The sequence below is a fragment of the Lissotriton vulgaris genome, chromosome 10 (assembly GCF_964263255.1).
Source record: "Lissotriton vulgaris chromosome 10, aLisVul1.2, whole genome shotgun sequence".
In the NCBI taxonomy this organism is placed as follows: domain Eukaryota; kingdom Metazoa; phylum Chordata; class Amphibia; order Caudata; family Salamandridae; genus Lissotriton; species Lissotriton vulgaris.
In genome coordinates this window covers 602,093,488-602,117,870 of record NC_141698.1, presented here as the reverse complement: position 1 = coordinate 602,117,870, position 24,383 = coordinate 602,093,488, and the positions used below count along the sequence as shown (strand labels likewise).

General features: G+C 47.8%; 1 protein-coding gene across 1 annotated transcript in view; it reads right to left on the bottom strand.

Moving 5' to 3' along the window:
• Positions 1–24,383, bottom strand: part of CEP20 (centrosomal protein 20) — a 332,701-nt gene that overhangs the window by 119,938 nt on the left and 188,380 nt on the right. The window lies entirely within an intron of this gene.

Sequence of the window (24,383 nt, the reverse complement as noted above, 5' to 3'; positions counted from 1 at the left end):
ATGTAAGATGGAACACAATTAAAGAAGGACCTCCTGTCAAGAGTCTCAGTAGCAGCTGCCACTGTCGTTGTATGAGACGGTCTATAGCAGATCCTAGCTGGGAAGTACAACAGTATCATGGAAAACATACACAGGAAAAATATAAACATACTAATGCTCTCACACCGGTCACCATCCCCTCTCCCCACAAGCGTGGCTTAGGCAATCCCTTGGGGCAGTAGCACAACACAAGCGCTAGATCGCCCAGCTATGCTCTAGCGTCAGTAATACACCCACAGGACAGCCACTTACTCATTAACTGTTCGTAAAGAACACTCACTCCGATACTGATCTGTGTCAAGATCAAACACTGAATCATTTCCAAAGAATGGACAAGGGATTCACAAGTCCTTTTTGAGTAATATCCCTATAGGGCACACAGACAAATGTGTCCCTACTTAGAACAGAGAGAAACATATGAACAGCAACACCTGTAGCACAAATAGGTGCTCCTTCCTATATATCTGCAGTTAAAACATGCACAAATCCTTGGAAAGGAGCGGTCCGGGGCCTCCACCTAGGCAGAGAGGCAAATACAGACGAGAAGCTATCACCACTGAAGAGTGCCTCACATGCAGATCAGGCATGAGCTACCATACTTGCTTCTGCCTTAATCCTCCATGTGCAGGGTGCACGCTGCTGTTGCCAATGACTCCACTTTAGCTATACAATATAGCCAAAATTCCCGGAATGGCCCATTTGTTGTGTTCTGTGGTAGATTCTAGAGACGGACTCCTTTCCGCTGACTTGGCTACTTACGGATGCAAACTGAGACGTAAAGGGGTGAAATGCCATCGCTCACAGTTATTGGCATTCCAAACAAATGGCTGTCCCACAGGCTGGACCAAAATGTAAATGACAATTCAAAACTGAGCAACAGCTAGAGAGACCAGATCCCAAGACCTAATAATTGTTACTACTTTCTTTTTTATACTATTGTTGATTTTAAAGGTCTAGCACACAGCTGAATCTGTCCTTATATTAGACTTAAACCGAGGAGCGGATAAAGGCTAGTATGCATTATCCAGTAGACGAAGGTTCCTCAGAAACATTACTAGAGTACCCTCACCACCATTTAGCTGAAAATCTTAAGGCTTTTGTAAAATTATTACACAATCTCTCAACTTGATATCTGTGTTCTTAAAAAAAAGTGAGCCTTGACTGGAGGTAATGCTCCAAGCTAAAAAAAACATTTTAATTAATTAATTGAAGTGTGTCAAGAGAATACACAGTGTCCTCTGAAAAAACATTAAGGAAAAATGGAGTGTAGTTATGATTTTGATAAAGGTAGAGAATGGACATCCTCTAGGGTAAGGTTGGAGGCAGTCGCTTAAGAAATCCAACATCTAGTTAAATGGATTTTGCATTATAAGCATGTGTATCACAATTAAGGCAGGAACGAATTATCTTCGCAATAATTCGGGTACTCTTTTCTTACTCTTTCCCAACTAGTTTACGACAGTAAATGGCATTGCCTGAAAAAGTAGGAGGCTGGCTTAGTATATGGAGCACACTTAGAAAGGTCACTAAGTGGTAGCTGTGAACAGCGGCCTTCAGGCCTAGTCCAGAAGGAGTGTTAAACAGCTTGTTTTACCAGAACTAATCATATAGTGTAGGTTAAACAAAAAAGAACCCCCTCAGTGTAGTTATAAAAATACGTCAATTTATTATACTCACTCACTAATACATTGGTATATCTCCTATCTCCTACCCGGAGATATCAACACAATACTTCATTGTAAACAGGTAAGTAAGCACAAATACACAGTGGTCTACAGGGGGAGACCAAACAATATACTAAAGAAGTGGAATGCGAACTGCGACCGAAGTTGGAACTTGGACCAGGAGACTCAGAAGAGCTGGGGACACAAGGAACCACCAAGGTAAGTACCCAGGAACCCCATGAAGTCTGTGTGCAGAGTGGGATCACAGCGCATACTCAATGCAATTCAATAAAGAAGTCACAGTTTTCAAGAAGGACCCTTGCCTGTGGACCCTGAAGAAACCCCGTGGAAAACAGAAGGTTGAATAGTCACCCCACCCCACCCCACTCTAGAATAACCCAGGAACAGGGATGCCTACACCAGGGAAGATGGGTGAATAGGTGCGCAGTAACGTCAGTAACCACCGTAGACCACAATGGAGGATTTCAGGAAAGATGCTGCTGGTGAAGAAGGTGAAAGAGTCCAGTGGAATCCAAGGGTGGATACGTGAAGAAAAGAACCTACAAGCAGAGGGGATAGAATTTATGCACTCAGAGGTGGCGAGGAGGCATGGAAGAGCAATGACCACCAATGACGGAAGATGCAGGAGTGAAGATGGTGACCTTGTTGCTGCAGCTGTGAGGACCAGGTGTTGCTGTGGTAGACCAGGAACAGTTCACAAGCTGTCCCATGTCGAGAGCCAGAGAGTCGGTGTCCAGCAGGAGCAACCACAAGCCTTGGCAGCAGCAACAGAGATGGTAAACGAAAAAGCCGCAATGTTGGAACCAGCAAGGTTCAAGGGACTCACCAATTGCAGGAGAGTCAGAGAAGGCCACAAGCAAGCAGGGGAGCCCACTGAAGCCAAACAAGACCCCCAAGAGAACCCACAGACCAAAGGCACAAGAGTCGCAAGAGGACCTCGAGGAGCTCACCAAAGATGCAGGACCACAGTGCAGAGAATGCAGTGAGGACAAAGATCTTGGCAGGAAGAGATGCTGGAGCTTCATGTAGCCCGAACATCTCTGGAGTACACAGCCAACAAGCCTTGGCAATGGCAAGTTGACACGTTGCATAGGGGTTCTGCTCCAGTGGTTCGCATGAGGGATACTGGCCTCAAACTTGCTGAAAGGAATAGGTCAGGCCTCAAGAGAATTGTAGATCCACCACCTGTGTTGCTGAGCCTTTCAAAGTCTGTGGGACGTCAGGAGCAGCAGACAGGTCAGCTTTGTAGTGGTGACTGCAGATGCAGGGGAGTGACTCCTTCGCTCCAAGGGAGATTACTTTCAGTGTGCTTGATGCCTACAGGCCTGGAGAGGAACCTGGAAGAAGCACAGATGACGAAGACGACTTGCAGGAGCAGCAGGAGTCTTCCTTGGTGCATTCTCGGTTCCAGACGAAGTCCAGTAAAGTCCAGGTGCTCACACAATCGAAGTTGAAGTGGTTTTGGGTTAGAATCTTGTCCCACGACAAATCTGAAGAGCCACCCACAGGTAAGCCCATAGGTACCCCAGGGAAAGGGTTGGAACGATTCAAGGGTCCCTCCCAGAGGAGGGCTGGACAGAGGGGATGATACTCCCATGTCCTTTGCCCAGTTTCACGCCAGAGAGAGAGACAGGGGCTCCCTGAACTGGCTAAACTAAAGTATGCAATGAGGGCACAAAATGTGCCATTCAAAGCAGTCTGGTGGTGCTGGCAAGCGCCTCCACCCCAGCCCAATACACTAGTCCCAGACTAAGTCCTGTCTGGGAGGTGGTCACACCTCCCTGTGACACGAAACTTATTGTTCTACCTTCCCCTGCTCGAGCTCAGATCAGCAGCAGGAGGGCAGGATCGTGTCTGGGTTTCGGCAGCAGCACTAGCTTGCTGGCCGACATTGGAAGGCTGTTACCAGTAATACCAGAAGACTACCAGTGCATGAAATCATACCTCCAACACCATAAACGGTGTTGAGGTAGGATTCAAACATGTTTGATACCAAACATGCTCCGGTTCGGCACAGCCAGTAGATAGTTAGCCATTGCGCACTTACAAAGCCTGGAGAATCGACTCTGGGGTTTGTAGGAGGTGCCCTGCTCATGCAGGGCACCCTCCCACTTATAACCTAACACCCTGCCTTCAGGATTGAAAGGCCTGCCTTAGGGGCGACTTATAGGTTTTAAGTGCAGTGACCTCAGATATAAGGAAATTTTCATCTGTCGTAGGTGGTGCTAGCACCAACTTACACAGGCTACAATGGCAGGCCTGTAGTCACAATTTGAGTGGTCTCTAATGGGTGGCATATTACATGCTGCAGGCCCTGGGAGACCCCTGGTGTTCCTATGCCCTGGGTACCTTAGTACCATATACTATGGACTTACATGGGTACACCATTAGCCAATTGGGAAGGTACCAAAATACTTACCACTGTCAAATGTTGTGGGAAAGCACAGTGACTGGGGTCTCGATTAGCAGGATCCCAGTCAAACTAGTCATAAAACAGAACACCACCAGCTAAAAGTGGGGGTAACCATGAAAGTAGATCCTACTTTCCTAAACAACCCTGCCCCCAAACGAAAGGAGAGGAGAGGAGAGGAGACTAACCTTGCCCAGTTGAGTCTTAATTTTCTACGTGGAGGGTGTTGGCAGGGTTACTCCCATGTCTATGTTCCACAGAAAAGTCCATTCCTTGTAGGGAAGTGGAACACCTCAACAGTTTGGTTTTTCACCCCTCCCCTGTTTAAGCCATAAGAGGGGCTTAAGGTAGGTCTGAAAAATGAAGTGAGTATCAAACAGGTATGGCCTCAACTTCTTCAAGGCCCAGACCACAGCAAAGGCTTCCCTCTCAATAGCTGACCAACATTTATCCCTGGGGGGGGGGTCCAACCTTCTGCTTATACAAGCTACTGGTTTGTCCTGGCCAACTGCATTAAGTTGTGATAGAACAGCTCCTACCTCTATCTCACAGAGGCTCCTGTTTAGACAATGAAGGTGTTGGGGAGTAATCAGGACTTTGCTGAATGGGAGCAGATCACATGGCCAGCTAACTGTCAACTGAACTTTCTTAGGCATCCTTTTGGAAGTGAGATCATTAAGGGGAGTCACTAAGAACTCATATCCCTTAACAAATATCCTGTAGTACCCTGTACGGCCCAAGAAAGATCTGACCCGAGTCTGGGTAGTGAGAGCAACCCAGTCCATTATGGTCTGGATTTTGCTCTCCAATGGTTGAAATTGGCCTCCACCTACCAGGTGACCCAAGTACACAACCTTGCTCAGCCCTAGCGAGCCCTTTTTGGCCTTAATAGTTAGGCCTGCCTTTGGCAGGGCCTTCAGGACATTCCTGAGGCGGTGATCCTCCCAGGTGGAGCTACAGACAGCAATATCATCTAGATATGCTGCACTATAGCTTCCAGACCTGTGGGAAATTGGTTCAACAGCCTCTGAAATGTGGCAGGGGCATTCTTGAAGTCAAAAGGCATTACAATGGAGGGCGTGGCTAAGATGGCGGCCTGAATGGACGCAGGCTCGTGAGGCTCCTCGGCCGGGATTTCCGTTGTGACCCCTTTAGTAGGATTCAGCCCCCGTGTTGCTGAGAATTGAGCCTGGCAGAGCAAGGACAGTCGGTGCCCGTCCTTTTGGCAGCAAAAACGGCAGCGCCAATCCCCCGCGGCGCTCTATTCCTGCGGTGCGGGATCGCGGCTGGTGCGGAGAAGTAATGGCAGCCAGGGGAACTGCATAGCCTGCGCTAATCAGCCACAGCGGGCGGCCCACCAGGTGAGCGCCCGTTGAGAGAGGAAGGCAGTCCGAGCTACGGCCGGGGGCCGGTGAAACAGAGCGATCCGGCAGCGCTTGGTAGGTGAAGTGAACCGCGGAGAAAGCGGCCGGGACGGCGGAGGGCCGGCCAGAGTGAGCGCCCGACCAGCAGGGCGCGGAAATCGAGCCCCCGGTCTTGTGGCCTGCATCCGGGGGTCGCTCTGGGCCCACCGGAACTCCATTCAGAGGTATGGAGGCGGCACGGTGGGGCCTCGGGGGCCACCCGCGGAGACCATAGTTGCCGCAGTGGAGGTCGTGAGCCGGCGGCGAGATGCGAGGTAACAGCGTCTTGCAGGAGAGGGGCGCCGAGGTGAGGCCTGTCGGCAGTGGGAGAGCGCCCGCCCGGAAGACGTGAAACTAGTGCCCCAGGCTTTGGGGCCTACCTGCTGCAAGGAAGAGGGTCTGGCCTATTGAACAGCAGAGGGCCTTCGAGACAAAGCGACTGGGGAGAGAGGACCTAGCTGGACTCGGCCTGAGGGGGAGATCTGCCAGCGATAAGCACTTGCCCAGCGAGAAAGGACCGGTGACCGGGAGGTGAGGAGCTTAGTGGGGGGAATAGAGGTGCCGGTCGGGCGCCCACAGCGTCTTGCCAACCGAGTGACTGGGAACAGTGGGGTACCCTGAGCTGGACACACGGCACGACCCGGGCGGCCTTTGCGGATGTACGGCCTACACTGCACCGCCCTGCTGCCATGTGGGAGCGGGTCCCCGTAGCGTATAATCCCCACAGACTTAAGAACATAGCAGGCGGTGGCATAATTGGCTGGAGCATCAAAGTAGACGACTGGAGAGCCGGGATCTTGACCTGCATTGCCTGGACATCGAGGGGGCACGTAATTAGCAGAGCACGCTCCCACAGAGCGGGCAACCAATCGGGGCTCCACCAGGCCGGTGCGGACAGAGTATAATGGCCAATGCAGGACGCAGGGGCGGCGCACCATAACAGACGTGCTAGTTAAGAGTGCCCCCAAGGGGGAGAAGGGCCGGCGGTCCCCAGCAGCGGTGAAGGATGCCACGGGACAGGAGGACGGAGGGGCCCCTATCACCAAAGCGTTCTTGGAAACCCTATTTAACTCTCTGCGCGAGGACTTCTCGAAGCTAAAACAAGATATGGCCGGGGAACACCGTGAACTGCGCCGCAATGTGGATGGCTTGGAGGATCGAGTGGCGGCGGTGGAGGAAGTGGAACAGACTAGGAGAGAGGAGGTCGAACAATTGCAGCAAGAGGTCATTCGCCTTCGTGAGCAACAAGTTGATCTCCAGGCGCATACAGAGGACCTTGAAAACCGCTCTCGGCGGAACAACATAAGGGTCCGAGGCTTGCCATCCAAGGCCGAAGGGGACAATATCACCAGCTTTCTACAGGGAATGATCAGGGAGATCTTGGGGGTAGCCGATGACTTTGAAATCCGTATCGACAGGGCGCACAGGGTTGGTCTAGCACGCAGAGCACCTGCTCCCCCGCCTGATATTTTGTCCTTCCTACCGGACTTACCCCAGAAAGAGAGAGGCACGCCAGAAACAGCCTCTCCAGGATCACGGTCATCAAATAGCATTGTATCAGGACCTATCAGCTATCACCCTGCACAAGAGGAAAACCTTTAAGGTAGTCACAATGTTCCTACGCAACAAAGAGATCCCTTACTCCTAAGGTCATCCCTTCAGGCTGATCTTTAAATGGAAAGGGGTCCTGCATCAACTCAGATCTCTCCAGGACACGTGCCCCCTGATGGGCATTGACCTCGACGAGGACTCATCGACGCAGGTGGCATCTTCTCGACCTTCACAGGAGAAGTCACTGCGACCCTCACGAGATGGATGGCAGCGAGTGGGCCGTGGACATTCGTATAAGGGCAATCTGAAACCAGACCCCGCAACAATGGCGCAGGAGCAGGCATCGGCTATAAAGGAAGTGTCTAAGGATATAACAAAAAACACAGTTGATGGACAGAATGTAGAACAATGTCATACATTCACCCCAGTACAAGGATCTGGGCCTAAATCCATCGTTTTTTTGCACTCCACACCACCCTGGGTTAGACACTGGCTATATGCAAATCAGCTCTGACCCTGTGCCTCATGGGAACAGTCCAGTCCGAACTACCAAGCCATGTCTTTCCCAGAACGGAATCAAGCATCCAAGGACCGGTTTCTGGCTATCAGCCTTCATCAGCCTGGATAGCTTGACTCCAGTGGTGTGGAGAGCCTGGGACTCACGTCTGAGTATACCCAGCACACTCGGGGTGAAAATTGCAAAAAACACAGTTGAAGGACAGAATGTAGAACAATGTCATACATTCACCCCAGTACAAGGATCTGGGCCTAAATCCATCGTTTTTTTGCACTCCACACCACCCTGGGTTAGACACTGGCTATATGCAAATCAGCTCTGACCCTGTGCCTCATGGGAACAGTCCAGTCCGAACTACCAAGCCATGTCTTTCCCAGAACGGAATCAAGCATCCATGGACCGGTTTCTGGCTATCAGCCTTCATCAGCCTGGATAGCTTGACTCCAGTGGTGTGGAGAGCCTGGGACTCACGTCTGAGTATACCCAGCACACTCGGGGTGAAAATTGCATAAAACACAGTTGATGGACAGAATGTAGAACAATGTCATACATTCACCCCAGTACAAGGATCTGGGCCTAAATCCATCGTTTTTTTGCACTCCACACCACCCTGGGTTAGACACTGGCTATATGCAAATCAGCTCTGACCATGTGCCTCATGGGAACAGTCCAGTCCGAACTACCAAGCCATGTCTTTCCCAGAACGGAATCAAGCATCCAAGGACCGGTTTCTGCTATCAGCCTTCATCAGCCTGGATAGCTTGACTCCAGTGGTGTGGAGAGCCTGGGACTCACGTCTGAGTATACCCAGCACACTCGGGGTGAAAATTGCAAAAAACACAGTTGATGGACAGAATGTAGAACAATGTCATACATTCACCCCAGTATAAGGATCTGGGCCTAAATCCATCGTTTTTTTGCACTCCACACCACCCTGGGTTAGACACTGGCTATATGCAAATCAGCTCTGACCCTGTGCCTCATGGGAACAGTCCAGTCCGAACTACCAAGCCATGTCTTTCCCAGAACGGAATCAAGCATCCAAGGACCGGTTTCTGGCTATCAGCCTTCATCAGCCTGGATAGCTTGACTCCAGTGGTGTGGAGAGCCTGGGACTCACGTCTGAGTATACCCAGCAACTCGGGGTGAAAATTGCAAAAAACACAGTTGATGGACAGAATGTGGAACAATGTCATACATTCACCCCAGTACAAGGATCTGGGCCTAAATCCATCATTTTTTTGCACTCCACACCACCCTGGGTTAGACACTGGCTATATGCAAATCAGCTCTGACCCTGTGCCTCATGGGAACAGTCCAGTCCGAACTACCAAGCCATGTCTTTCCCAGAACCGAATCAAGCATCCAAGGACCGGTTTCTGGCTATCAGCCTTCATCAGCCTGGATAGCTTGACTCCAGTGGTGTGGAGAGCCTGGGACTCACGTCTGAGTATACCCAGCACACTCGGGGTGAAAATTGCAAAAAACACAGTTGATGGACAGAATGTAGAACAATGTCATACATTCACCCCAGTACAAGGATCTGGGCCTAAATCCATCGTTTTTTTGCACTCCACACCACCCCTGGGTTAGACACTGGCTATATGCAAATCAGCTCTGACCCTGTGCCTCATGGGAACAGTCCAGTCCGAACTACCAAGCCATGTCTTTCCCAGAACGGCATCGCCCTGACATAGCAGTGAGGGGGTCTCTTCTTAGCACTGGGACCACGTAGGTCCGATGGGGAGACTGGCGGGGGGCCACCAGGGTCGCCACAGCCACACACTCCTCCACGTAACTTTACCACAGGCCTGAACTGAGTATTGATAGGTCTGGGACTATGTTTTGCAACTGGGAGTTCCTTGTTGGCGTTAGGGGGAGGTATTAGACTTTTGGGGGTTTTCCAGGTTGGGGCTAAGGAGGGGGGGGCTTCATGGGATGGGAAGGGACGAGGGTGGGAACCAGTGTGTCTGGGTGGGAACCAGTGTGTCGGAAGGGACAGTGCTCAAACATGAGACAGGACGGAAGGTCACTAGATTTACCTAGCACTCACTACCCATTGAATTCAGGATGACAGACACCACCTTAAGAATTTTGACTCTAAATGTGAAAGGTCTAAACAACCCCATTAAGTGGAGAGAGGTGCTTTCTTATCTGGAAAACTTAGGAGCTGAGATTTGTTTGATCCAGGAAACTCACCTTCTTTCAAAAGACTGGCATAGGATGAGGTCCCCCACATTCCCCCACCAATTCTTCTCTTCCACACCGGAGAAAAAAGGAGGGGTTGCGATTCTGGTGTCTAAACACTTTCGAGGGCAGATCAATGATAAAGTGGTAGCTCACAGTATACTGATAGGTGGCCAGCAGATAACGGTGGGGTCTCTGTATACACCGAACACCGGGCAAGAGTCATTCCTACGGAACGCTCTTTAGGAAGCGCTGCGCTCCTCAGACCCCCTTCTGCTTCTAGGAGGGGACCTTAATTTAGTAATGGACACTGACAAAGATTGGTCAGGGAACAGATATGGCAGCGCTGGCGCTATCTCCGGGGCAGGCATGGAATGGCTACAGCACAGAGGGCTAGTGGACTTATGGAGATCTAAACACCCAGGAACGTCACAATATACTTTCAACTCTCATGTACACTGCACCTATGCTAGATTGGACCACTTGATAGGTTTTTCGGAGCAAGAGGCCCGAGTGATGGACGTATGCATCACTCCAGCAGCGATTTCTGATCAAGATGCGGTGGGACTTACACTCACAGTCCCCAAGGTCAGGAGACCCCCGGGTGAGTGGAGATGACGAGAACCCCTCCTGCAGCGCACAGATGCAGCCCGGCAACTCCGTATGTGTATCACCGAATATTTAGCTATCAACGATATTCCCGAGACACCAGTGTCAGCACTGTGGGGGGCACAAAAATCGGTGGTGATCGGCAAACTTATTGCGGTGGCTGCGGCAGAGTCCAAAGACCGCCAAGTAAAACGTGAGGCCCTAACAGCCCATGTTGTGGAGTTGGAGCGGGTCTACAGTCGTACTGGGGCTCCCAGGGTCTGGAAGCAACTAAAAGCGGCTAGGGCCCAATTGGCAGGCCTAGACATCGACAGAGCCGAATATGCAGCCTTCCGCCTACGCCATACTTATTACGTAGGGGGGAACAAGACTGGTCACCTCCTTGCCAGTGCACTGAAAGCAAAGGTCCAACGCTCGAAAATCCTGGCCCTGCGTGACGGGAATGGAGACGAAATTCCGGATGAGGTGTAGATTGCGGAGGAATTTCGCAATTATTACGCCTCATTATGCTATGCCGAAACTGTCCCGGGAGCGGACGCCGACGCCTATCTGAGAGGTACCGCCACTACGGCGCTGACCTCAGCGAATGCAGATACACTAGACGCTCCCATCCGACTTGTTGAGGTAGTAGCGGCCGTATCCCGCCTCCGACCTCTAAAATCGCCTGGCCCGGACGGATTCTCTGCCGGTTTTTATAAAACCTTCTGCCCGCTGCTCGCCCCGATACTCACTAGGCTTTTGAATTCATTCCAAGGACCGGGCTCCATTCCATCGGACATGCTGGAAGCAGAGATCGTGGTGCTACCCAAACCGGGTAAGGATGCTACACAATGTTCGGCATTGCGGCCCATTTCCTTGCTTAACTTAGACCTTAAGCTGTTTACAGGTGTGCTGGCTGCATGACTTGGGTCTTGTTTACCTGAGATTATTGAGCCGGACCAATCGGGCATTGTCCCGGGTCGGCAATGCAGTGACAATACTAAAGGATTTCTACACCTGGTTGATAAGGCTCACTTCCAGCTATCAGATTCGGTCTTACTAGCTATCGACGCTGAAAAGCGCTTGACCGTGTCGATTGGAGTTTTTTGCAGAAGGTCCTGACGCATTTTAGAGTGGGTGAACGCTTCCAGGCATGGATTGCGAGCTGTTATCATAGCCCCCAGGCACGGGTTCGCCTAGGTGGCCTACGCTCCCGCCTCTTTGAAATCCAGCGGGGTACGAGGCAGGGGTGCCCCCTTTCTCCTCTCTTGTTCGCGCTTTATGTCGAACCGCTGGCACAAAAAGTACGTGATAACCCGAACATACGGGGCATTACGTTTGGCGGGGAACCACACTCTATAGGCCTATATGCTGCCGACAACCTGGCGGCTCTTGATCACCTGGAGAGCTCGGTACCAGCATTTCTGGAAGAGGTGGAATCCTTGGAGAGGTGTCCGGCTTCCTGATGAATATGGGGAAATCATTGATTCTGCTGCTGGGCAAGAACGCACGCTCAGCCCCTGGCACACCAGTGTATGGGGGGGGGCTTATTGACGCAGCCACAGCTTCCGTATCTGGGTATCACCCTTACTCCGTCCACAGAGTACACGGTTACCCTCAATTACACCAACCTCACGTCGCAGATCCATAAAGACCTGGCGAGCTAGACCAAACAACCGCTCTCCTTGTTAGAAAGGATCGCAGCGGTGAAGATGTCGGCCCTTCCCAAAATTCTATATATTTTTCAAACTATTCCAGTGTCCTTGCCAGCCGGGACTACCGCGAACCTACAGACGGCCCTCCAGCATTTTATATTGGGGGGAAAGAGACCACGCCTACATAAGCAACTAGCATACAGAGGGATGGACGAGGGAGGCCTGGGGATCCCCAATCTCCAACAATACTTTCAAGCAGCACAATTGCGCTATTTAGTTGAGTGGCAGAGGTCAGTATCAGCGAAGAGGTGGCTTTTCCGAGACAGGGCCATGGCCCAGACGTCTCTGTGGAAGATACCGTTCCTTCGCTAAACTCACAGGCCACGTTACCTACAGAACTCACCTATTACTCGCACCATTCTGAGAGTATGGGACACAGTTGCTGTTAAACGGGGCCTTACAACCTTCCCTTCCCCACTCACCCCTCTCTCGGACAACCCCGAGTTCCCGCCTGGCACTGACCCTCAAGCCTTTCCACAATGGCAGAGATCTAGCTGTAGATCAGCTGGTCATCTCTTCGATTTACAAGGCTTTCTTCCCCTTTCGGAGCTGTCCCGGGAAGTTGATATCTCCTCGTCACTTTCAGTACTTCCAGCTTAGGCATTGGCTCACACAACCCGAACATGCCCCATTGGTTAGTAGATACATGACTGACTTTGAAAAATGGCTGGTAACGAAAGAATCGATAAGGGTCTTATCACAGAATTATATCAGATGCTCACCCCCCCCCCCCTCACCCCCCCATGCGGCGGGGCAGAGACACTGGGAAGAGGAGCTGGGGAGGACGCTGTCGCATCGTGAGTGGCGTTCGGTCTATTACAGGGCCAACCACACTGCGCAAAATGCCGCGGTCAGGGAAATGGCTGTGAAACTGGCTACATATTGGTACCTCACCCCTGCGAGGCTTAACAGAGGCAACCCAACCCGCAGTGCATCCTGCTGGAGGGGTTGTGGGGAAAGGGGTACCCTGACTCACCTACTTTGGGACTGCACGGAAGTTAGGGAGTATTGGACAGCAGTACTCAACGACATAGATAGTTCATTTGACACTGAGATCCCAAGATTTCCGGCTTACACCCTTCTTGGTCTTCCAAATACACTCACCTTCCCTTTGAAATCAGTACGAGGGAGCCAGATGGGCATTGCGATGCAGGCCGCGTTCCAACATATCTTATCACTCTGGGGGACGGACACCAGACCTAACCACACGGGGTGGCTGCACAGGCTATGATTCACACTGGGAATGGAACGTATCCAAGCCACTCTCAAACAATCAGCGGCATCATTCCAAACAGTCTGGCAACCACTGCTTACACTTCTCTCTAAAGAATTCAACGAAATAACATGCCCCAGATATCTCCGTTTGCTACGCTTGACAGATGTCAAGAATGATACCCCTGGGCCGGCAGAGGGAACACGCTGAGAGCAATGCGCATGCTAAGATCTATATTCTGAGAATCCGGCACACTGGTTGGGGAGGGGGGAGGTTTGGGGGTGGGTGGTAAGTTTGGTTTTTCATCTTGTGGTTGTTTTTGTTGAACAGGCTGTATGATAGCTTTTCGTTTCTCACTGCCACCCAGTGGCCCATGAACCCCAAGAGTTATATATTTAGCCTGTCAGACTCGATCACCCGGACTGCTTCTCACTCATTCTGGTGGCTTTTATATTGCTTTGTAATGCCTGTCATTTTCACTGAAACCAATAAAATAAATTTAAACATAAAAGGCATTACAATAAATTGATAATGCCCACTAGGGGCTGGAAATGCTATTTTTGGCTTGGCATTCTCAGAGCGTCTCATTTGCCAGTAGCCAGCAGTCAGGTCAAATATAGTAAGATACTTGGCTGAGCCAGAGTATGAATTAGGTCATCTGCCCTGGGAACTGGACGTGCATCAATCCTAGTGACCGCATTGAGGCCTCTGTAGTCTCCATAAAACCTCATCTCTCTTACCATCTTGAGTGTGAGGTTTTAGCCCAAGGGCTATCTGAAGGCTCAATGACCCCAAATTTCAGCATCTTTTGAGCCTCAGTCCTGAAGCAGTCTCTGACATGGTCAGGCTGTCTGTAGATTTTATTCTTCACAGGCAGACTATCACCTGTGTCCACTTCATGTGTATACCAGGTGGTTTGACCGGGAGTGAGAGAAAACAATTGGGTGAACTGATTGAGGACTTATCTACAATCAGCTTGCTGCTGGTCAGTGAGGCTGACCTATCAAGGGTACTCCATCCACTGACCCACCAACAAGGTCCTGAGAGAGGAGAGCAGAGAGAGGGACACACTGGTAAGCAGTCAGTACAGCCTTTTGGTCATGCCAAGCTTTCTGAAGCTCCTGGCTTGCCTCAAGGTTTTTGCTGGCCTTCTTCATGTACTCAGTCATAAGTGAATGCAGGCCAAGGACATAGTCCACAATATCTTCTTTAAGAGGTTTGAGAGGTTGCTCCCAGCCCTCCTTAACTAGACACAATGGATCTCTAACTGGATGTCCAAACTGAAATCCACTTGGGCTGTAGCCCACACCTTCTGAGGAACCTCTCTGTATGCAAAGAGAAGGCAGGGTAGTAAGACATCTCATTTTCCCCAGAGCTTTTCTGGGAGTCCCATGATCATACCCTTCAGGGTCTTGTTGAACATTTCAACAAGCCCATTGCACTGTGGATGATAAGGTCTGGTAAACTTCTAGTTTACACAACTCTCTTCTCACACAGCACTGATATAACTAGATAAAGTTTGTACCTCTTAGTAGACCTCCTTAGGAAACCGCACTCTGGAAAAGACTCACTGAAGGGCTCTAGCCACTACAGGAGCTGTAGTGGTCCTAAGTGGAATAGCCTCTGGATACCTAGTGGCATGGTGCACCACCACTAGGATGTAACTGTGACCAAATGCTGTTGGAGGGTTCAAGGGACCAACAATGTCTATCCCTAGCCTCTCAAAGGGAACCCCAACCACTGGAAGTGGCATTAAGGGGGCCTTTTTAGTGCAACCTAACTTGCCACTGGCTTGGCAAGTGACACAGGAGCAACAACATGCCTTGATCTCTTCAGACATGCGAGACCAGTGAAAGTGAGGGCCAGGCCTGTCCCAAGTCTTACTTTGCCCAAAATGTCCTGAAAGGGAGGTATAATATGCTAGGGATAGAAGATAACCCCTGAACCTATGAGATATTACCAGTCTCCTGGTGACAACAGGATCGGGGTCTCTACACTCAGAGAACAAATCCCATGTTCCCAATAGATCCTATGGGACTCATGGACACTCCCTGCCTCCCCAGCAGCAGCTTGCTGTCTGGGCTGGGCTGTTCAAGAGAGGGGCAGGGATTCTGTTCCAAACTCAAGTCTGCCCTGGAAGGGCCCCCTGCCCTCAAGAACTCTGCTTGGTCAGACCAAAGTTCCTCTGGGCCACTTCCTTCACAGGAACAGAGGTCATCTCCCTGAGGAGACTGACTTTCACAGGGAGTTTGGGAGAAAGTTATGTCCTTACCCTTACGGCGCCTTCTCTTAGGAGCCAGCTGGACCATGTTCCAGGACCCAGTGCTCCCTCAGTGCCTATCTGTTTGGCCTGAGCCCTGGTGACAGCAAATGCACTGGCAGAGATTCCCATAATGTCTGCATGTGTCCTCAACTCCACTTCAGACCAGGCTGAAGTTTTTAATTCATTGCCCAACAGTCAGTCCACATGTATGCCTGGGGAAACCACAACTCTTTTAGGGCCAGTTAACCCTCCCCAGCTGGGATTCACAACTGCCAAGGAATGATCAGTCCTGACTTTGCTTGTTTTGGTCACTTGGTAAACTTGACCAAGTATGATCTGTTCAGGCGACACACATTTCACAGTCTCCATTGTGACACTGGCCCCTGGGTCCCTGTAAGCTACAGCTTCTTGACCATTGATCAAAGGCTGTTGTCTGTACTTGCCCAAGCTAGTGGGACTTACAAATAAAGTGGCAAGGTCCATGCCATGGTCACAGACAGGGACAGCCTGAGTGGGCATTCTGACTAGACCAGACCCCACCTCAGAGCCAAAGGTTAACCGTACTAACCCCTTGGGGGCTGTATTACCACTTGTACTGGCAGTAGTGGGGCTAGTTGCTTTAGGGGCAGTGTGCGTTAGTACCTTCTTTAGTGTTAGCCTTACGACAATTGGCATCTCTTGGTCTTTGTTCGATTCTCATTACAGAGATAATGCCACAGTGTCTTGCCAGAGGAAGTGGAGAATTGGGGCACACCCTCAGAGGCAGGTTTTTCGGGACCTTGTAAAGACTCCTTTTTTGTCTTTACCTTTCTCCCCTACAGTTCTCTTGGGTTTTAGAAGAATCTGGCCTCTTCTGGTCACCACCACCATGAGCTTTCTACTTAAACCTGGTTCAGACCCATTTGCCTGCCTTCTTTCCCAGCTTTTGGGGAGAGGTCAGATCAGAGTCCACCAGGTACTGCTGCAGTTGCTGATGTTGACAAACATTAAGGATGTGCTACCTCATCAACAAATTATACAATCCCTCATAGTCATGCACCTTGCTTCCATGAAGCCAGCCTTTCAGAGCCTTTACTGGCATAGTCTAACAAATCAACCAAGAGTCATGGGTGTGTGTCTTCTGTGTGTACCTAAACTTAACCCTGTATTGCTCAGTGGTTAAACCAACCCCATCTATAATGGCACTCTTCAAGGCTGGATAATTGTCTGCATCTTCCTCTCTGACAAAGACTAGTGCTGCTACCATGGGAGGCTAGTCCCAAATCTTTCCTAGCCCTCTGGACTTCCAGGGTCTCCTTATCAAGGGCCAACTGCTCTTGATTAAGCTGGGCTCTCTCAAGTTTGAGTAGGTGGTACTCCCTCTTTAAAGAGTCCTCCCTTTTGCTAAACAAAAAGGAGGTCCCTATGCATGTGTCTGAGGTATTGGAATGGGCAGAGGAGGATCTAGACCTACCCTGTACTCTTTGCACCCTCCTAGGAAGAAAAAAGGGGGACCTACCTCTTGGGCAGTGCTTTACAAACTGTGTGTTGTTACACATTACTGTGTCGGCTGCCGTGTGTGGGTGTGTCACACGAGTCTTGGTCTATGCATCATGCAGGACGGTACTGTGCATGTTACTGATGCAGTACCTGTTCCTGCGGAAGGGGAGGAGTATTGCGCTGCTGTTCTCCGGGTGGCCCGCTGAAGCAGCGGCCGTGAGTAAAGACGACAGCGTCTCAATCTGGCTGTTCCTGCATTGCAACGCTCGCTGTGCTGCCCATCACAGTCCCATACCGACAACAGCAGGCCGGCAGCCCCATTATCATCGCCTGAAGCGTGGGGGTCGCCATCCGGCGCTCACTGCTGCTTCCTGCGGTAGAGGAGTTGTCTTCTGTGGTGGCGTACCTTATCTGATCATCGCGCTGCCATTCTCCCGCAGGTCCATTGAAGCGACAGAGATGGTGAATAAAGACTGCGGAGTCTCCAGCTGTCCACTCCTGCAGTGCAGCGCTCACTGCGCTGCACCCGCAGTCCCAGGATCAGACATGGCAGCCTCAGAAACAGCCACGTTGGACACAGCAGCACCATAGGCTGCAAGAAGCGGATGCAGCAGCACTAAACACTTCAGCCACCGAAACAGCCACACTACAGATACCGGCACCAAAGACAATAGCACAAGAGGTAGCACGTAGCAGGCATCAGTCACACAGAGACACGAGAGACAGCAGCTCTGGAGACAGCAGCCACAAAACGGCAATCCCAAAGACTTCAGCCACTTGAGATAATCGTATCAGAGTTACAGGCACCAGAAACATCACTTGACAGAGATACGAACCAATTAATCAAAGTGGCATTGCTAATCAAATTTGCACTGTGAAATTTGGACTTGGACCTTGGCCTCGGCTGTAAAGTTTTAGGTTTGCTTATGTTACAGGCAGGGGGAGGCCGGATGCTCCATTAGCATTGCTGATGCTCGTTGCTGCTACCCTCCCGCAGACCCATGGAAGCATCTGGCAGAGGTGGTGACTAAAGGCAGCGCCCGTATGTCTTAACACCCTTACCATAGTATAGAGTGTGGTGACAGCCACTCTGATTATCTATAATTCTACCATGAATTGAAACGGTCAACAAATGAACCCACAGAATTAGTCCTAGGAAAAACGCCAGAAGCATTTTAAAATAAAACACAAATTCACTAGATTTTGTTACCAATGAAATGTCAATCAATGAGCCCTTTGTCCAAATAACATCAATTGAGCCAAGGAACAGTGCATCCAGTCTTGGTCAATCATAATTATGAATAGGTTTGTCTACAAATCACAATAAAAATATCTTTAAGAAACTCATTAGAAATCTTTGAAATTGAAAGCTTAACCAACAGTACAAAATAAGAACAATCTACTTATAGTTTAACCCAGAACTGGTTTAATCTATTTCGTGAAAGCCTTAAGGAGACACGTTTGGAGTTCAGGATTTGCTGTGGGATATTCCAGAAATCTTGTCACCAGGCAAGGGCAAGATAAGGCAAACAAAAACACAACATGAATAAGTTTATAATTAAGAAGCGAAAAGCTTGTGAAGAGGAGTTTGCGATGAACACAATTTTGCAGCTATTGAGGAAAGTACGCAAGAATCAACTGAACTGTCTGTCTCAGTACGTAATAAGTGTAAAGGAAAAATCTCTGATCGTCGTTTATATAATACAGCTCATATAACACTGGGGTTCAAATTTTCGAGTAATGAAAACAATCCTTGTTCTCAGTGTTTAGTTTGTGGGGATATACTTGCAAATGAAAGAACGGTACAAAATAAATTAAAACATTTTACCTCAAAAACCCAGCAATTTGTCAGAAAAACCAATAGGATACTTTATTGAGCTTTCAAAATCAAAAGACAAGTTACTTGGTTGCTCAAATAATTGCTAAAAACAAGGAACCACACACTATTGCCGAAACCACCATAAAGGAATCTTGCTGTGCTATTGCTCAAACAATGTTTGGGCCAGAATTTGAGATAGAAGTTAATAAAATCCCTTTGGCAGATAACACAATTGGAAGATGTATTCAAGATATGTCTGATAACATTAAGCTGCAAAAGAAGGATATTTTTCAAGACGATAATATGATCTTCAGGCCTTGAAAAATCCACTCGCCCTCTCGCATTTGCGAGTGAAATTTTAGCAGGTCGAGCTATTTTTAGCACGTACTCGACCCTGCTGGCGAGTAAACTGAAGCTGGAAGAAGCAAGTGTTCTGCTCCTTCAGAAAATATGCTGCCTAAACAACGAGGCACTATCGAAAATTCTGTTGACAGACTCCCGAGTCCGCAGCACCCGCCGTGATCAATGCTGACACCACCTCTGAGATTAATGCAGCATTATCAGGCACTCAGCATTGAACTTAGTCGGCGGAGGAAACAGATCAAAGACTTCTTTTAAACATCAAGTGCCACCACATGGATAATCTCCAAAAAACGTCACACCTTTGCCACAGTGATCAGCAATCTGGAATCTCACAGTTGGGAAGTGTGTAAATTGAGTAACCCGGATAAAATGATTTTATGTAACCGGATTAAGTGACTTTTAAAGTGCAGTTTGAATTACTCTGCTCCATTATCTATTGTTCTTTAACTGATCTGGGAGCCATTAAGCTCCATTAAACTCTACAAGCTTTTCAAGAGATACGTGCAGCGGTGGCAGCCATTTTATGTACTGGACACAGAAGCTGTCATTATTTTACAGCAATTACTACAAGATAAGCAGATTATAATAGTAGCATAAGGAAAGGAGGTACCAGGAAATGCATAATGCATTAATTACCATATCTAACCAATGTTAGCGATGTTAGCAATGTTAATGAATAAAGCAGTTATGGCACAATACCAATGTTTTTTTCTCTGCGCCTGACCTGAAGATGGAGGAAAGTTGCACTACTGCCAGCTATCTACCTGTAATCTGACCATATCCTGACTTCTTTCCAGTGCATTCTGACTGCAAATAACTACAAATAACTGCATTCTGACTGCAAATAACCTTAAAATGGAGGAAAGTTGCAATACTGCCAGCAATCTATCTGTAATCTGACCATATCCTGACTTCATTCCATTGCTTTCTGCCTGCAAATAACTGCGTTCTGACTGCAAATAACTGCATTCTGACTGCAATTAACTTAGAGAACTATCAGCTATCTAACTTCCTGCATGCCACTACCCAGGGGAAACTCGCACCACATTTCATCTGGTTTATCTCCAAAGGCCATTAGTGAACTAATTTATAACTTGGCACATGCACGTGCCACACGACCTGCTCGATCACTTGCACTTAAAGACTCAAAGTACAAAGGAAGGGTCTCTACCGACATGGCAGAGAAAGACTCTAAGGCAAACCTAAAAAGAGTGAAATCGGACCCGCCATTACAAGACTCTCCATTCAAACCCAAACAAGACATCAACACTACCATGGAGACTATCTTAGTAAAACAAGCGAAAGTCCACGAAATTGCTAAATCTACTAAAGGATAGATATCTGCAATTCGCAGAGATATGAAAGAGGCGTTTAATAAAATTACTGAGGCTGAAAATAGAATCAGTCAGCTGGAAGACGATATGGTGACAACAACAAAAAATTATCACGAGCGTGAATCAAAAATCTGAATCTTTTAACAAGCAAATAGCAAAATTGGAAGACAGAAATAGAAGGGGGAATCTCTGCATCTTTGGAATTCCTGAAGGAAGTGAAGATGAAGCGGGCTCCTGCATTGGATTCCTAGACAAATGCCTGCCACTAATGACAAAAATAAAATTTGACAAACCACTGGAATTTGACAGCGCCCACAGAGTCCCAACGAGGAGCAAGCCTAATCAGTCTCAACCCAGACCAATTGTCTGCAAACCGCTATGGTATCAGCACGTGGAGGTAATATTAGCTTTAATGAGGAAGCAAAATCATCTGCTTTGGAACTCAAACAAAATCCTTATCTCACAGGACTACTCGAAAGCAACTTCTGAAACAAGCGCTCCGTCCAAGAATGAAAAGATTGGGCTTCCAATATTCTTTTGCTGGCCTGGCTAGAAACTGTGTTATTGCACAAGGATCTACTCATGTCTTCTGTGATGGCTCAAGACTCAAAAACTTCTTAGATAGTTTCGAAGACCTCTCAACTGATGATCTCTCAATGGACACGTCTAAGATCCAAGAACATGTTCAGAGGGGCAATAGTGTGAACTGAGCAGACCCGAGGCTTGAGGCTTGAATCACGGTTGTATGAACTCTTGTTGTATCCTGTTATATCTCTGTTATATCCTGTTATACATGGTTATCTTAACTAAACCCACTAACATGATCCCATTATATTTCAGGCTAACAAGTGTTTAGAGAGAGTTTACAAGAATTTACAAGAGTTTACAACACTTCACATGGCATTCGACACTCCTCTAATACTACTCGTATGCTAGTCTAATTACACCAAGGTTATCTTACCTCCATGATTTACATTACCGCACCATTTACTAAAGAACTGCTAATGCACAATGGTTTTAGGTATTGGAGCTGGAGTACTTAAACACTGCTCGAGTTTTACCTTGTGCTCTAGTGGGACACTACCAATTCCTCTATACGTACGTCAAGCAAAAACCACAACACAAATTCAACACAACACTAATTCAGATAATCCAATTATTGATATTGTACGTTTCTCTTATGGTTCAGCACGGTTTAAAGAGTACCAGGAAGATGTTGCGCATAATGTTAAATGTTAATAAAGTTTTGACAAAACATACGTTTCTACCTGTTCCGGGAGGGAGTTGACATTTTCCTGCATTCGCCACGCCATACTCTACGCATTTGGGGGGTGGATGGGGAGGGAGGGGTGGGGGTGAGAGGGAGTGGAGGGAAGGGAAGGGGGATCCAGTTGATGGGGTCGTTGACAGGTTTAATGAAACTGTTACTATATGTTAAGCCAGACTTGGACACCTTGACAAGATATGTCCTTCCTGATATTTTTCGTTGCTTCTTTGTTTCTTTCCATGCATCTCTTTTTCTCACCTGTCCTTTACTTCTCTCTCTTTTACTTCTAAAAGCAATTGTGAGAGGAGTAATTATAAAACTTAGATCTAAGATGAACAAAGAGGCTAACTTGAAATTACAGAAGCTAGAGGAAGATATTTTAAGACTGGAAAAAACACACATCAGCACTAACGACCCCGGGACTCTAACAAAATCCAGAATAAAAAATACGAATAAAACAAAATTATTAGCACGAGAGCGGGTATCTGGGTAAACAAACAAAAAAGTATTCGCCTGTGTGAAGCAAACAAAGCTGGAAAATCTCTGGCTTCTTATTTAAAATTCAAAGCCCAGAGGTACGCGATCAAAGGTATCAGGGATGGAAAAGGAACAGTTCAGACAAACCCCCAAAAAATCTCAGTCACTTTTAAAGAGTTTTACGAAAAGCTATATAGTCCCAATACCGAAATAAAATCACATAAAACACAAGAATATTTACAAAAAGGCAGCATTGAACTCACTAAGTGACCAGGTGAGGGACTCCATTAACGGATTAATCACGATGGATGAACTCAAACTGGCCATTAAAAAAATTAAAACTGGTAAGGCCCCAGGACCTGACGGGTATAATGCATCCTTTTATAAGTCCTTCGAGGGACACATAGGTGAACCTCTGGTACTCCTGTACCAACAGTTTGCAACCTCCGGACAAATAACTGGCACACCATCGGAAGCCATAATCATAGTTATCCCAAGAGAAGGAAAAGATGATTCATTGACAAAAAACTATAGACCAATTTCGCTAATAAATCTTGACTGCAAATTATATGCGATGATTTTATCCTCCAGATTACAAAAATATATACCTAAACTCATCCACCCCTCTCAAACAGGATTTCTAAAAAACAGGTTGTCCAGTGATAATACCAGAATATTTTGTCATGCGATAGAGAAAGCCAAATTACTAAGTTCACCGACGGTCGCAATAATGCTGGACGCTGAAAAAGCGTTTGATAAAGTCGAATGGACATTCCTAAAGGCATCACTCAGGAAATATGATCTAGGTAAGAACATGATCAAGATGATCATGGCACTATATCATGAACCAAGAGCTCGAGTGAGGGCGGGAGGAACGTTTTCAGAATTGTTCCCGTTAAAACAGGTCACCAGGCAAGGTTGCCCATTATTGCCCTCCTTATTCTTACTAGCGATTGAACCTCTCCTCCAACATCTACAGGCCAATGAGGAGATCCAAGGCATAGATTTTGGAAAAAACACATTCAAGTTCGCAGCATACGTGGACAACATTCTTGTCATGACCAAGGACGCAGCAAACGCCATACCGGCCCTCATGAAGTTGATCCAAGCCTATGTGGAGGTTTCAGGGTATACCCTCAATAGGGATAAGACCAAAGTTAAATTACTCAATCTATGTGGCTCCAGGGAGATCTCGGCCGAGTATGGACTGTCATGGCAACCTGGATCAATAAAGTATCTAGGACTGGAATTCACAAACGACCTCATCTCCACTCTAGAGGTTAACGAATCCATCATTTAAAAAAACAAAAACACACAAATCTTCTAGAAGGGTGGTCTTCAAAATTCTTATTGTGGTGGGGAAGAGTTGAAACGGTCAAAATGATGATCGCTCATCTTATAAACTATCTTGTTAGTATGCTCCTCATGATACTATTGGATAACTTTTAAAGTAAGGTGGATAAGCCTATTAGTAACTTCCTATGGCAAAGGAAAAAAGCGAGGATCTCCACAAGTAAATTAAGGCTTGGGAAGAACATGTGAGGAGTTGGCCTCCCTAATTTCAGAAATTATCAAATAGCATTCCTCTGCAAACAGGGTGCTGCATGGCTCTTAGATTACCCAAAATACAAACCACAATGGGTAGATGTGGAATTAGAGCTCACTAAGGAATCCCCCTTCAAGCGATTATAACTATGCAGACAAATAAAATGGAACACTCTAAATAATTCATAACAAATACAAAAAAAGCCCTAAAGCGACTAGAGACTATCCTCACAACAAAAATGGGTGCCTCCAATTTACAGGCGATCTGGAACAATCCTGCGATAAAAATAAATAATGAAACTGTATTCTGGAAAGATTGGTCCCACAAGGGGATCAACTTCCTTAAAGACCTTTATAATGAGGCTGGTCTGATTCCATTCTCCACACTTAAAAAAAGATAAGGGATTACCCAAGTTATATTTTTATGACTTCCTGAAACTGAAAGTCCAGACATCAAAATTTACCTCTAATTACCCAATTAGTAGGAGCAGGCCACACAGTCTCAAGGATTTACAAACTTCTGATCCG